The sequence below is a fragment of the Pelodiscus sinensis genome, chromosome 1 (genome assembly GCF_049634645.1).
Source record: "Pelodiscus sinensis isolate JC-2024 chromosome 1, ASM4963464v1, whole genome shotgun sequence".
Taxonomy (NCBI): domain Eukaryota; kingdom Metazoa; phylum Chordata; order Testudines; family Trionychidae; genus Pelodiscus; species Pelodiscus sinensis.
In genome coordinates, this window is record NC_134711.1 from 229,646,428 (window position 1) to 229,662,604 (window position 16,177).

Genomic DNA, 16,177 nt, shown 5'->3' on the forward strand with positions numbered 1-16,177 from the left:
AGAGAGTTATGGGAGGGGAAGTCCTCCCTGGATGGAGCATCGGGGGTGGAAGCCGTCCTGGCTGTCCAGAGAAGGCTCGCTGGGCTCATGGCCCCGGCCCGAGAGACCCTGGCCAGAGATCAAGGCCAGTGGAAGGGTGGGTGCGACCCCCGAGGACAGGCCTGTGCCAGTCGCCCTGGAGCGGGGCGGCGAGTGGACAGAGGGAAGCCAATTCATGTGGGGCCTCGCCACGGCCGGCCCGAGTCAAGGGGAGCACCCATGTCCCCAGGGCGGGTTCCCACGCAGAGGACCCGAACTTCCCTAGGTCACGAGCGGAGTGACCCTGCTCAGTTCGCTCTCGGAGGGGGGAGAACTGTGACGTAGTGGGGGTACCTGGCTGGTTTCTATGCTGCTGGCTCTGGGGTAACCCCCACTGGCTGTCGTGGGGACCACGACCCAGCAAAACAGGATGAGTCACTATGCAAACCAGTGGCCAGACACCCCCCATGGAGAGGAACAAAGGAAGGTGGAATGCTGCCTTGGCTGGGGGGCAGGGCTGGAAGTTAGGGAGTTGGTTGCTGGCTGTCGGAGGGCATGGAGGAGAGCCTAGGGGAAGGGGCTGGAGTTTAGGGGCCCAGTCTCCCCCATCTCAAGGGGGCCTGAGGCATCCTAGCCCAGTTCCTGTAACCAGATTACATCTGTTCTGCGCTGTGCTGGAGGAGCAATAAACCACCCTCAATTCCACTGGCTGGTGCAGTCTGTTTGTGCCATTTCGGGGTGCAGGAGACGGGGAACCCCCAACGCGCCGTCACATGGGTCATAAAGCATCAAGAAGGATAGGACACTTTTAAACATGATGGTTTGCACATCACAGATGACTCTGAAGGGGGCAGACTGCAATTTAGCTTACAGATCAATATCTTCAGGGTGTGCCACCATGTTTTCTAGGAACTTAAACAAATATTGCAGGTAAGAAATCAGTCTTGAATTTCTCTGTACAATTGGATAAAGCAAAATCTTATTTAATGTTCAAGACTGCCACAACCTTTGAGCCAGCAAAAGAGAGCTAATTTGCACCACTAAAAGAGGAATGTTGAGATAAACAATGTCAGTGGGGAAATTCTGGCCTATGTATATATTCAGGAGTCTCTGTGGGTAGGGTGAGGGGGCACAATGGAACAAGCAGTGAGAAGAGCTGCCTTTGGTAAACAAATGACACTTCTGGGGATCAGGCTAGCTTTGAGAAATAAATGCGTTACCAAGAAAAGAAGTTGCTCTGAGTCTGAGAATGTCAGAGATTTGGGAAACAGCCAGGAGAGAGTAAAGAGACTTCAAATGTTCCCAAGGTTCAGAAAATCTATTTCCAGCCTCAAAGAAGTTTAAAAATCAAGAAGAAATATGCCAGACAAGAGTGTCAGTAAAAAAGCAATACTTGAAGGTCAGGTCCTCCAGTAGTGTAAACTGACATAGCTTCACTGACTTCAATTAAGTTACATTAATTAAGGCTCTTGCCTAGTATATGTAATATTGTTTCAGACACAGTGATAAAGTATGCCCCTAATTTTAAAGGAACCCTGCTTCTAGCGTAATTTATTCCCCCTCCCCCGACACATGCTTCTGTAGTACAGTAGCATCCTTCCTAATCCTTAAAACCAGTTAGGGTTCATTAAAACACATTCCTTCTTTGTGGGGAGCAAATTCTGCATGGTAGTTCCTCAAAGTACAAACTGATAGCTTTGTGCCAAAATTTGTTTCATTATCATTAATGCCTGACAGGAAAGATAGTGAGAGTCTCTCATGCATGCAGTTGGGAATGCCTTAGCGCTAATAATTAGCAATGAATCACAGGGATAGGCAGCAAGAAGTGCTCCTTTCTTGCTAGCATCCACATGCATCTTTCAAATACCCTTCAGTGTCTATCTATTTAAAACACACTCGAACCTTTGTACTTGAGTATTGGGCCATTCCACTCTTGTAACAATTTCTTGAAATACTGGTTCTAGGAGGCAGTATATATACAAAGGAACAGTAATGGAATACTAGCCTTTCAGCATCCCTGCTGGAAAATGTTTTCAGTGGTCCCACCTGCAAATTGCCAACTGTCCCCAGGTTTTCATATATGAAAGATGTATTTGGGGCTAAAGCACAAAACTGAGAGTCAGGAATCCTCTATTTTATTTTCAGCTCGTCCATGGACTACATAAGTGATCCTGATCTGGCTAATTGACCTCTTGGTGCCTCACACTGTGTCTACACTGCACACTTATTTCGAGATAACAAAGTGAGCATCTACACAGGCATACTGTTATTTCAAAATAACTTTGAAATAATGGACGGCTTATTCTGAAATCTGTAAGCCTCATTCTATGAGGAATAACACCTATTCCAAAATAGCTATTTCAAAATAAGGCATGTGTGGATGCACCACTGCCGCTATTTCAAAATAGCCCCTCACTGAGACCATTCTAAGTTATTCTTCCCCGGGGCCTCCTGGGGCTCTAAATCGAGATAGCACATCTGCATTAGGGAAGCCTGCCTAGGACTAATTTTGAGGCTTCCCTGCAGGGTAGACATGCTATTTTGAAATAAACTATTCCGGAATAGCTTATTTTGAAAGAGCCATGAAGAGTAGACGTCCCCTCAGTTTCATCATCTTCAAAATGGGACAATAACATTTACCTGTTTTACAGTGTGTTATGAGGTTCAATTCACTGTACTTTGTAAAACACTTTCATATCTTAAGCTAGAAAGCAGTACAGAAATGCATATTACATATTCAGCAAATTACCTAGCTGCTGATACATCCTGTGGTATAATTAGTGACTGATTTTAGGTATCAAATTAATTCATTTTCTGACCTTTAAAAATGGTGTACTAAAGACAGAGTGGGTAGCCCTGCCATGGCCTTCTATTTGGGACTGAATGCACAAAACAGACCTAATCACTCCCCTTTCTTCAGCAGAGCTGTTCCCACAAGTCTAGTGATATCTTTAGAAAACAGAAACATATTTTCATATTTTACTCATATAATGCAGGAGTCACCAACCTGTTGATCGCGATCAATTGGTAAATCCTGGAGCCTCTGTCAGTCGATCGTGATCCTCAAGTAGGCTGCCTCTACCTAGCCCCATGCTTCTCCCTGGGGGGTAAGGCAGCTCTGTGCTGCCTCTAGCACTATCAAAACATCTTCCATTGGCTGCGAGTTGACCAAAAGGGGTAGCACTTGCAGGTGTTCACCAGCAGTGCAACATATGGAGACCCCCTTCCTCTAGGGGCAGCTCGGAGAGGTTACCTGACCTTAGCCAGCCATCATTTCCAGGAGCAGCATGCAACCATCTGTAGTAAGTGCTCCCCAGCTGCAACCTGCACCCTTACCCCCTGTGCCAGCCCTGAGCCAAAAGCCAAACTCCCTCCCAGAGCCCACTGTCCTCACACCTTCCTGCACCCAACACTCTGCTCCCATCTGGAGCCCTCTCCAGCACCCAAACTCCCTCTCAGAGCTGGAAGGAGTGAGGCATATGGGCGTTGGGAGAAAGTTTGGGTGCAGGAGGTGGCTTTAGGCTGGAAAAAACTCATTCCCAGAGCTTGACCTCCTCACTCCTGCATCCTAACACTTTGCCCCCACCTGGTGTCCCTCCTAGCACCCAAACCTGCAACCCTCACCTTCTCTTGCATGGTTACCCTCAGTCCCAGGCAGATGAAAATGAGTGATGGGGAGTGGAGAGCGAGGAAGAGAATGGGGTTGAATAGATGGGGCTTTGGAGAAATTGGTTGGGCCTCAGGGAAGGGGCAGGATAGATCCTGGGTTGATCTTTGGCATAAGAAAGGTTTGAGACCACTGATGTAATGGATGAGATCTGAAAGGGGAGTCATGATGAGTGAGAGTCCTGGAGGTTGTTTGGCTTGCTGCAATACATAATGCTTCTGTAAAAGTGCTACATTCTCTTAGCAGTACCATCTTGGCACAGGACAGCTAGTGAAGTACAGCTGCTAAGAATGGAGTTCAAAGACTCCACCTATATTTTAACACTGTCCTTGGGAGTTGCTTAAATAGTTTGTGTGGACAAGGCTGCAGGTATTATCCAAAAATGCAAACCTATGGGAAATCAGCTGTCCCTACAGAATGAGGTCTATGGCATTTATGATACTTGTAATTGCTAAAATATGAACTCCCCAAACAAATAACCCCCTCCCTTGAAAATAATATTTAAAAAAAATCTTTCAAACTCACAGAAAAAAGGAAATTCAGTCTAACCTTTTTTATCAGCCCCCCCATTTGTGGTTTGATTGTTACTACAAGCAGCAGTGTGAAATGGCAGCTCCCACCTTGAAAGGATATTGTAAGGATTAGAAAAAGAAATACAGAAGAAACCAGCCAAAATAAGTGCCCTCTTGCCAAAAAGACAAAAGAAATTAATAATAGCATTGCAGGTATCTGTCGCTCTGGCAGAAGGCTGTGTGCCTGGGCACGTGAGATGAAAGGGTGCTAAAAACCTGCAGTTGCATTAACTTGAGATGAAGTGATTACTCAGCAGGCTGACAGCTGTGCTGGGAGACTGGTGCCAGATTCCAATGTATGCTTTCCTCAGCTGCCAAGTGTTTGCTTGTCTCACCAGATAAATGGAGCATCAGCAGTGTTTTATTTGACCTGCTCACAAGAAAAATAAAGCAACTCTGACTTCCTCCGTGTGTTTGTCATTGACCTTGCATCAGCTGAATATGAGCAGCAAGATTCCCTGGTCCAGGAAAGTTAACTCTTTCCAGTCTGGGCCTTCAAATATCTTCCCAATGGTAATAACTAGTCTCCTAAAAACCGTAAATACTGCAACAGGAAAAGAAAACACTACAGACAGTGTCTCACATTTCACATGCACCTCTCAGGATTAATGGGTTGAGGATTTACAATACGCTTTGAAACCACACAGAGATACTCTATCAATTCCTGTTATCCTCCCTTTTTCAGAGTAAATCTGGGAGCCATTCCTGAAGAGATTTTTCTGGGCATGTAGGAGAGTGGGTTGCATGTGAAAGAAGTTGTGAACCAAGAATAATATAGCACTGCATATCTGCTCCCTATGACTTAAGGGTTTTGATGGCTTTTGTTATTATTCCTTCATCCAGTCCCCACAGACTGTCTTTTCTCTTTCTACCTCATTAATCCACTCTTATACACAGTTAGGAACCTTATATCTAAGAATCTTCTGTAGTTGTCTGGCCCAACCTTGCACACTGGGAGGAAAGCAGGCATGGTGTCTTTGAATTAGAGATCTAAAACTGTAGCTAGGAAATACTCTCCCAATCTTTGATGTGCTTTATGTGAGGATCCTCTTTCATTGTGACTAATGTTCTATCAAACCAAACAGGCTGCAGTAGCATCATCACTCAAAGGCTCTTTTTTCCTCTTCCACAAGCAGACAAGAAGAGATGCCCTGGCTGAGATCAGCCTTGTAGCTTTTCACTTGTGTGGCTTCCTCACGAGGTCTCAGGATGGAACAGAATTTTCTGTGCAGACCATCCTCCATCAATAGTATTTTAAAGTAATTTTGAGCTTTATACTACACTGGCAGTTTTGTTTTAGCCAGTTCAGCTTCATGCTGCTTGGCACTTGCGGAGCTGGCAAGGTGGGCTTGGACTTAAAAAGTATGTGTGATGCCATATGATAACCATTGTGTTTTTTCATGTTCTAGGCAGGGGATGGGGGACAGAGTGTGGGGAGGGTAAGTTAATGAAGTAATATGCTATATATATGGCTTCAGCAATCCTGCTGCATGTGAGAGCCAGCAGGGGAGGGATAACTCAGTGGTTTGAGCATTGGCCTGCTAAACCCGGGGTTGTGAGTTCAATCCTTGTAGAGGCCATTTGGGGCAAAAATTTATCAGGGGTGATACTTGGTCCTGCTGTATAGGCAGGGGACTGGACTTGATGACCTTTCAAGGTCCCTTCTAGTTCTAGGAGATAGGCAATCTCCATTTAAAAAAAAAAAAGAATGTAACATATTGTTTGCCTTCCCAACTTCTTCTGGGCAGTGGGTAAGACAGTTGGTCCATATTGCTGCATGGGAAAAAGACAATCATACCCATGAGCACCTGTAGATTTATCGTGTTTAGTGTTTGCAGTAGAGGTCAGTTGTATTTTTTGAATCAAATAGTATCAACGCTTCGGGCACTTTTCTACAGCTCTTGGAGTTCCTCTAGAAAAAAGAAATAAATTCTGGGAGTTTGCTATTTTCAGACTCCACATACCATGTGTTCCTCAAACCCCACTTCCTACCTCATGAGGGCAGCAAGACTGTACCTTATAAACACATTTTAGTCCCACTTATGAGGAACTGCATGTATCATCCTCCATGCAAATTCCTCTTTCCTTCCTGTTATAAGTTTCTCTGCCCTTCTGAGATCATACTAAGGCTCACAGAAGAAGGTAACACAATTGGAGTAAGGGTATCTATCCCCCCCTCCCTGGGTAAAAACTACCCATATTCAGGGCCGGATTAAGATCTTTAGAGGCCCTAAGCACTGAAAAGATTATAGAATCATAGAATCATAGAACTGGAAGAGACCTCAGAAGGTCATCAAGTCCAGCCCCCTGCTCTAGGCAGGACCAATTCCAACTAAATCAACCCAGCCAGGGCTTTGTCAAGCCGAGACTTAAACACCTCTAGGGATGGAGACTCCACTACTTCCCTAGGTAACCCATTCCAGTGCTTCACCACCCTCCTAGTGAAATAATTTTTCCTAATATCCAACCTGGACCTTTCCCACCACAACTTGAGACCATTGCTCCTTGTTCTGCCATCTGTCACTACTGAGAACAGCCTCTCTCCATCCCTTTTGGAACCTCCCTTCAGGAAGTTGAAGGCTGCTATCAAATCCCCCCTCACTCTTCGCTTCTGCAGACTAAACAGACCCAAGTCCCTCAGCCTCTCCTCATAAGTCATATGCTCCAGCCCCCTAATCATTTTGGTTGCCCTCCGCTGGACCCTCTCCAATGCGTCCACATCCTTTTTGTAGTGGGGGGCCCAGAACTGGACACAATACTCCAGATGCGGCCTCACCAAAGCCGAATAAAGGGGAATGATGACATCTCTGGATCTGCTGGCAATGCTCCTCTTAATGCAACCTAATATGCCATTAGCCTTCTTGGTTACAAGGGCACACTGTTGACTCATATCTAGCTTCTCATCCACTGTAACCCCCAGGTCCTTTTCTGCAGAACTACTACTTAACCGGTTGGTCCCCAGCTTGTAACTATGCTTGGGATTCTTCCGTCCCAAGTGCAGGACTCTACACTTATCCTTGTTGAACCTCATCAGATTTCTTGTGGCCCAATCCTCCAATTTGTCTAAGTCATTCTGTACCCTATCTCTGCCCTTAAGTGTATCTACCTCTCCCCCCAGCTTAGTGTCATCCGCAAACTTGCTGAGGGTGCAATCCATCCCCTCATCCAGGTCATTAATAAAGATATTGAACAAAACCGGTCCTAGAACCGAACCTTGGGGCACTCCGCTAGAAACCGACCGCCATCCTGACATCGAGCCATTGATCACTACCCGCTGGGCCCAGCCTTCTAGCCATCTTTCTATCCATCTTACCGTCCATTTATCTAATCCACAATCCCTTAACTTGCTGGCAAGAATATTGTGGGAGACCGTATCAAAAGCCTTGCTAAAGTCAAGGTATATAACATCCACTGACTTCCCCATGTCCACCGACCCAGTTACCTCATCATAGAAGCTAATCAGATTGGTCAGGCACGACTTGCCCTTCTTGAATCCATGCTGACTATTCCTAATCACTTTCCTCTCATCCAAGTGCCTCAATATGGATTCCTTAAGGATCCCTTCCATGATTTTTCCAGGAACCGAGGTAAGACTGACCGGCCTATAGTTCCCTGGATCATCCTTCTTCCCTTTTTTGAAGATGGGCACTACATTTGCCTTTTTCCAGTCATCCGGGATTTCTCCCGATCTCCACGACTTTTCAAAGATAATAGCCAAAGGCTCCACAATGACATTTGCCAACTCCCTTATTACCCTCGGATGCACTAAGTCCGGACCCATGGATTTATGTACGTTTAGCTTTTCTAAATAGTTCCTAACCTGTTCTTTACCCACCATGGGCTGTCCATCTTCATCCCATCTTGCGTCACTTGGCGCAGAAGTCCAGGAGCCGACCTTGTCCGTGAATACAGAGGCAAAGAAAGCATTGAGTACTTCAGCTTTCCCCACATCATCTGTCACTAGGTTACCTCCTTCATCCATTAGGGGCCGCACACCCTCTCTGATCATCTTCTTCTTGTTAACATGCCTGTAGAAACCTTTCTTGTTATCCTTCACATCCTTAGTCAGTCGCAATTCCATTTGCGCTTTCGCCTTCCTGATAACCCCCCGGCATTCTCGAGCTATACCTTTAAACTCCTTCCTGGTCATTTGACCAAGTTTCCACTCTTTGTAAGCTTCCTTTTTGTGCTTAAGTTCACCAAGGATTTCCCCTGTAAGCCAGTCCGGTCTCCTACCATGTTTGCCTCTCTTGCTACGTGTCGGGATGGTTTCTTTCTGTGCCTTCAATAAGGCTTCTTTAAAATACTGCCAGCTGTCCTGGACTCCTTTCCCCTTCATGTTAACATCCCAGGGGATTCTGCCCATCAGATCTCGGAGGGAGTCAAAATCTGCTTTTTTGAAGTCCAAGGTGTGTATTTTACTACTCTCTTTTCTTCCTTTCGTCAGGATCCTGAAATCTACCATCTCATGATCACTGCTTCCCAGGTTGTCACCCACCTCCACTTCCCCTATTAGTTCCTCCCTGTTTGTGAGCAGAAGGTCACGCTGCGCACGGCCCCTGGTCGGATCCTTCAGCACCTGTGTCAAGAAGTTATCCCCAACATTCTCCAAAAACTTCCTGGATTGCCTGTGTACTGCCGTATAGATTTCCCAGCAGATGTCAGGGTGATTAAAGTCCCCCACGAGAACCAGGGCCTGCGATCTAGAAGCTTCGCTCAGTTGTCCGAAGAAAGCCTCATCTACCTCATCCACCTGATTCGGTGGCCTGTAGCAAACACCAACCACAACATCAATGCTGTTGTTTGCTCCTTTAAACTTAACCCATAGACTCTCAACAGGTTTTTCTCCCTCTTTATACTGGAGTTCAGAGCAATCGTAGTGCTCTCTTACATATAGTGCAACTCCTCCTTTTCTCCCCTGCCTGTTGTTCCTGAACAGTCTATACCCTTCCATGACAGCGCTCCAGTCATGTGAGTCATCCCACCAAGTCTCTGTTATCCCAATTAAATCATTTTTCTTGGTCTGGGCCAGGGCCTCCAGTTCTTCCTGTTTGTTGCCCAGGCTTCTCGCATTAGTGTACAAACACTTCAGGTAACCAGTTGATCGTCCTATCTTCTCCATTCGAAACATGGGTCCTCCTTTCTTGCCCCTTCCTCTCTGCATTTCTTCCCGGTATCCGACTTTCCCACTCCCCTCAGGGTTTTGGTCACCGTCCCCCGACGAACCTAGTTTAAAGCCCTCCTCACTAGGTTTGCAAGCCTGCCCGCAAAGATGCTCCTTCCTCTCTTTGTTAGGTGGATCCCATCTCTTCCTAACAATCCTTGCGCCCGGAACAGAGTCCCATGGTCTCCACATTATGGTGCCCCCCATTTGTAATTCAAAATAAAAACAATACTATACCGTAAAATCACATTTTTTATGTGCCCCTGCTTTGCTGGTTCCCTAAGCATGTGCTTAGTCTGCCTATTAGGTAATCCAGCCCTGCGTCATATTCTTAGGTAACGTGGCTGATAAGCCAGAGATAAAAGAAGAGATGACTCAGCTATGAATACAAGGTTTGGAGCTCAACATGGTTTCTTTTTGGTCAGCAGAAAAAAATGAAGCACAGTAATAGAGATCCAAGTCCTTTTGCCTGGTGGAAGGCCCCAAAGTGTACAGCACTGTTAGGCACACATTGGTTCAAAGAATATTTTTTATATCTGGGACTGCCGGGGAAGAGGAGGGCAAGTGAGGATACACTGAGGATTCCCCTCAGAAAAGGAAGAAATCAAGGAACTACTGTAGGGCTCCCTTTAAAAAGAAAGGAATGCCGTCACCAGTTAAGGGAATGGAGAGCTGTCATTTTCTAAAAGACATAAGAGAGAACGATTCACTAGGACTGAGCTACAGAGTGTTGTCTGAAAACAATAGCAACCTGGCTCTGTGAGCTAAAAGGAGTGATTTCTATAGTAGTAGATGTATCTGGGAAGGACTGGCGCACACTGTAAAAAAGACCACCATTTAATCAGGCAGGACTGAGGCAGATTGAGGAATAGCAATAATACTGTCTAGTGGTCACATCCTCTTAGGATTGGCCACTGTGGAAAGATAGTGTATCACCAGTGATAAATGTGCTATAAAACTGCAGATAGAGATACAGACTAGATAGCTAGGGAGTCTGAATTCTAAACTGAAGGATCAAATCACTAGGAAAATGGGCCAAGTTTTATATAAACTAGATTCCAGTAAATTATGGCAAATGAGAACAATGTTTTGTTCCTGACCTTTTGTGAGAAAAGGGGTCAACTAGACCAGGACAGCACCAGCTATCAATCTGAGCATGTATAATTTCAGCCTGAGAATTTGAAAGCAGTAAGCGCACAAGGTGGGAGGAACAGTGACACCAGGAAGTTGAAGCAGTAGGTGTGAAACCTGAGAAAGACAGCAACGGGGAGGAGAGAAATAATGAAGGTTGCAGGTTGGCAGAGACTGCAGTAAAGATAAGATTACAAAACTGAGAGATGGACTGTTGCCCATGTGGTCACACCAAAACACTGGAACCAGAACTTCCTATACAGCAGAACATCAGGCTTCTGAGCACCAGAGTTCCAAAATGACCAGTCATGCATACACCTTATTTGAAACTGGAAGTTTGCAACCAGAGAGCAGCACAGAGAGAGAGAGAGAGAGAAAGAAAGCAAATACAGTGCCCCCAATACTGGAGGGGAAGGAGATGGGATGAGATCGCTTAGTGGTTTGAGCATTGGCCTGCTAAACCCAGGGTTGTGAGTTCAATCCTTGCAGAGGCCATTTAGGGATTTGGGGCAAAAATTTGTCAGGGATGGTACTTGGTCCTGCTGTGAAGGCAGTGGACTGGACTCAATGACCTCTCAAGGTCCCTTCCAGTTCTAGGAGATAGGCAATATCCATTATAAGACAGTACTGCAGTGTGTTAAATGTAAACACAAAAAATTAAAGAGAAAGCAGCATTTTTCTTCTGAACAGTAAAGTTTCAAAGCTGTATTAAGTCACTGTTTAGTTGTAAGCTTTTGGAAGAACAACCATAATGCTTTGTTTAAGCATTTCAGAACACTCTCCATTCCTGAGCTGTTCATAATTCTTAGGTTTTACTTACATTCTGGGCATTACATTGAACAATCATCGCTAACCTATACTGTCCAAACGTGGATTGCTTTTCAAACGTGGATTGTGGGGCTGCCAGGGTAAACCACCGGTAGGCCAGCACCGCTTTGTTTACTTAACATGTCCATAGCCACGGATCCTTACAGCTCCCATTGGCTGGAAATATCAAACCACAACCAATGGTAGCTGTGAAGCTCTGTGGCAACTGATGCATTAAATAAACAAAACGGCACAGGCTTGGCAGCATCTTACCTTGATGGCACCTCGATCCAAGTTTGAAAAATTCTGCTTTAGACTATCTTGCTAAGATACTGGGATCTCTAATCAGGTTCAAGAATCTGAAAGCGAGGAAAGCACCTGCTGCTCCTAGCCATTGTATTTTAGACTTCTGCTTATAGTCTGATTCCAATTATATCAAAGAATGCATTTGGGCAAATGGAGCGCTTTTCAGGAAAAGGGTTAGAATGAAATATTGTTCTTCTGGACTGCAGAAAACTATGACTTGGATTTAGTCGAAGAAAATAGAATTCCTGGATATTCCTTAATCAGTTGTGCTACTTGATTAAAAATGCAGATTACATTTTCAAAAATCCCACTGTCTTAAAAACTTAGACTCTAGTGGCACGGATTCATTCTCAGTGACTTATATCATCTGGGGAAAAATCAGTTTAAAGAATTTGAGGTCAATTTTGCATTTATCACTCAAATACAGAATAGTATCAACTGTGTTTTGCTGTCCTTCCAAGAGTGCAACTACACTGCACTGTTATTTCGAGATAACTAGCATTATTTCAAAATAACAATATGAGCATCTACACAGCCATTCCGTTATTTCGAAATAATTTCAAAATAATGGATGGCTTATTCAAAAATCTGTAAACCGCATTCTACAAGGAATAATACCTATTCCGAAATAGCTATTTCGAAATAAGGCGTGTGTAGATGCTCCACTTCTGCTATTTCGAAATAGCCCCTCACCAGGGCCATTCTAAGTTATTCCTCTCTAGTGCCACCTAGAGCTCTAAATCGAGATAGCATGTCTGTCTACATTAGGGAAGCCTGCCTCCAACTAATTTTGTGGCTTTCCTGAAGTATAGACATGCTATTTCAAAATAAGCTATTTTGGAACAACTATTCTGGAATAGCTTATTTTGAAATAAGCGTTCAGTGTAGACGTACCCTAAATGTCCTATTAGGGGAAGTTTGGCCCATATTATGCACCCAGAGAGGCATCTGTCTCACTCTTTTTGTTTTGGCACACTGGCAACTTGTGTCAGAGTATTACTAACAAGCCCAACCCCGTATTTCACAATCTAAAAAAAAAAAAAGAATTTCTTATCGCTTCCACACATAGTGTCACAATGTGTCACACAACAACAGTTCAGCCTTTGGCTTCAAATCAACAGGACTGTGAAAATGGCTTTGTCCAGAAACATCAGTCTCTATGCTCTGAAAGTCTAAATATTTATGAACTTGTGCAGATAAAATTACTAACTACTGTAATAACTGTTCGAGTGGGTGTAATAAATTTAAATACACGATGAAGTGTGCTGACTCTTAGCACTGATACTGCTAGTTTTTGTGTTACGCTTTAACTCAAGCCATATTCTGTCATCTCCCAAAGGACTTTCTCAGCCTGTCTGCTCTAGTCTACACACGGTCTTGAAATTTACAGTATGTCCTGTGAAAGAGTTTATTGTAACTAGCTCTGCTCTGCCTAAAGAACTATACAGAGAGGTTTTAAATTTTACCACTTGTCTCTGTACATAATTTCTTATGCTGAATACCATTCTGTTTTCGGTTAGTCTACACTGGATCAAAGAGCTGTCTCTGAGATGCTGTAAAAAATTATAAATGCTCAAATACATAGTTGTTTATCATCACACAAGGCATTAAACAGTCTGGGGAAGGGCCAAAGAGAGCAACTAACAAAGCCGAGAGTAGCAGTGGCTAAAAGCCAATAATTTTGAAACTGGCAGCATCCCTTTAAAGGTTCTCCAAATACTTTCTCTGTTTCACTAAGCACAAACTATTTTCTGCCATGTGCAAAACAACTGTAGCATGTGTTTTCAAAGGAGCTGCATGTGAGATTTCATTTGCATCTCATACCCCAAGAAACTCAAGAAACAATACAGGAAGAAATGCTCAGAAGATGCAGAATATTTGCATGTGGGTTGGTTTCAGGGTCTGATACTGGGGGAAGGATCCCAAAGTCACAGTCCACAAGGCAGATGCTGATACTTTTATTTTGGTTTAGTAGTTTACACCACAATTTTAATAGAAGTACTTGTGGAGCAATGCAATATTCCACTTGAGTGAGGGGACTGGAACCCAGCCCATCGTGACACACCATCATAAAGTTTCAGTCCTGAAAGTATAATTTCAGAATAATGGTGGAGCCCTATATCTCTGGCCCATTGCTGTCCCTCTGTAGTCATTATGCAGTATAAATGTCCCTGCAAGCAGAGCCCTCCCTTTCTGCATTATGACAAACAATCACATTCCAGGCACACCCCTTTGTCCTGGCACAACCAAACCCTTAGCTTGCTTTAAGTTATAATAAGAGGAAACTGCATATCAAATTTGGTGGCCCTAGCTCTTAATATTTAGGAGCAATTCTTGAATAAACTGTCAGGTAGACAAACAGAATCTCTCACTTACAGACAAACACCTTCAAATATATAGTAGATTAAATCTATATTAAGAAACAATGGTACTTCATATTTCAAATAATAAAGTAAGATCCAAATGTGAATTGAATCAATTTGTATATGCTGTCCATGGAAAACAGTGTGGAAGGTTTGTTTGTTCATGAACAAAATAAATGGGGAGGGAGAAATAAGCTAAAAATTGATTAGTACAGGCAGTCCCCGGGTTACGTACAAGATAGGGACTGTAGGTTTGTTCTCAAGTTGAATTTGTATGTAAGTCGGAACTGGCGTCCAGATTCAGCCGCTGCTGAAACTAACCAGCGGCTGACTACAGGAAGCCCGAGGCAGAGTTGCCCTGCCCTGGCTTCCTGGAATCAGCCGCTGATCAGTTTCAACAGCGGCTGAATTTGGACGCCTGGGACAGAGCAGCTGGGGCACTGCCCGGTAGGTCCCCGCAGCGCCGCACCTCAGCGCTGCGGGGACCAACCCGGCAGCACCCCAGCTGCTCTACCCCAGGTGTCCCTAAGTCAGCCGCTGCTGAAACTGATCAGCGGCTGATTCCAGGAAGCCAGGGCAGAGCAACTCTGCCTCGGGCTTCCTGTAGTCAGCCGCTGGTCAGTTTCAGCAGCGGCTGACTTGGGGACGCCTGGGGCAGAGCAGCTGGGGTGCTGCCGGGTTGGTCCAGTAGTGCCGAGGAGCGGCGCTGCGGGACCAACCCGGCAGCGCCCCAGCTGCTCTACCCCAGGCGTCGTCGGTGAGAAAAGCCTGGTCTGCTGGGGGGGGGGGCGCAATAGCTGCGCTCCCCCCCAGCAGACCAGGGAGACGCGGAGCAAAGCCGCGGAGCACTTGGGCAGCGGGACAGCCCAGACGCGCCGCAGCTGTTCCGCTGCCGGCGTGCTCTGGGGCTTTGCTCCCCATCTCCCTGGTCTGCTGGGGGGAGCCCCCCCCCGGTCCTCCAGCTGACCAGGGAGACGCGGAGCAAAGCCGCGGAGCACGTGGGCAGCGGGACAGCCGCGGCGTGTCTGGGTTGTCCCGCTGCCCGCGTGCTCCACGGCTTTGCTCCATGTCTCCCTGGTCTGCTGGGGGGTGGGGACTCCCTCCCAGCAGACCAGGGAGACGCAGAGCAGCTTTTCTCGCCCCGGAGGACGCGAGCGGCGGGACCGTGGCACATCTGGGCGTCCCGCACGTAAGAAAAGCCCCGCACGTAAGTCGGATCCATGTAACTCGGGGACTGCCTGTATAATTTTATTTATTAATCCAGAGTGGGACTCGTGTTTAGTCACAGCGGTTCCCGGAATGCACCTTCACGCAGCATATTATTAATCCTTTGTTATATTAAAAGTGCTGCTTAATAGAAGGAAAACAGCACTAGAATTGTATGACATTTTAATAAACATTTTGGTCTTAAACCATGCTGTGTTTTGATGTAATTGTCTTTATAGGCTCAGATTGCCCCAGTCCTAGATATATTTTTGAGTAAATCATCCTGTACCTCATGTGTTTTGCTGTTCCTAACAGCCACACATATTTTTAAGTTTCTTACAGTACTAGGAACTCATGTGTATCTTATTTAGTCTGTTCTTCAGTCTGTCCTTTTTCAGGGTTTGGAAAGTTTGTTTTTCCTGCCTCTCCCTATCAGTGACAGATGGGGATAGTTCAACAAAGATGATTCTCCCTCACAATGTCCACAAGAAGCTGCTAGCTTCTTCTCCATGCAATTTAACAAACATAAAGGCCTCTTTTCTTTCAGGAGCTTTTATCATCACAGGCTTAGTACTTCTTACAGACTCCTCCTGGTTACAGCTTTGCTAATATCTTCCATGATATCGGATGTGCAGTGTAATGTAGCGTATATCCCCATATCACACAGAATTTAAATTTAGCAGCAGGATCCAGAGAGAAGCTTTTAAAGGTGTTGAAGCCTGCATCCAAAGCTGCCACTTGGATGGAGGGAAGTGGGCTGTCCAACTGTGAGAACATATGTACTGGCTCTTTCAAGTTGTAATACATTCCCAGATAACAAGAAATAGAGTAAAAGTAAAAATGTTAAAAAAACCCTAAACGATATTATTAACAACCTTCTCATGAGTGGAAGGAACATTTCCTGTCCTCCTTCACTGTGATTAAGAAGGATGCTGATGTGTTA

At 45.2% G+C, this 16,177-nt stretch overlaps 1 protein-coding gene across 8 annotated transcripts in view; it reads right to left on the reverse strand.

Annotated features, from left to right (window-relative positions):
- The window catches only part of AFF3 (ALF transcription elongation factor 3), a 561,437-nt gene that overhangs the window by 77,391 nt on the left and 467,869 nt on the right, over positions 1 to 16,177 (reverse strand). The window contains exon 1 of one of the 8 annotated variants that reach the window (XR_012899644.1): positions 3,026 to 11,489. The exons of the other annotated variants lie outside the window; for them this stretch is intronic. The gene's annotated coding sequence lies outside the window, so the exon portion shown is untranslated. Of the gene's footprint in view, positions 1 to 3,025; positions 11,490 to 16,177 lie in introns of those variants that run through there. 8 annotated transcript variants of the gene reach the window in all.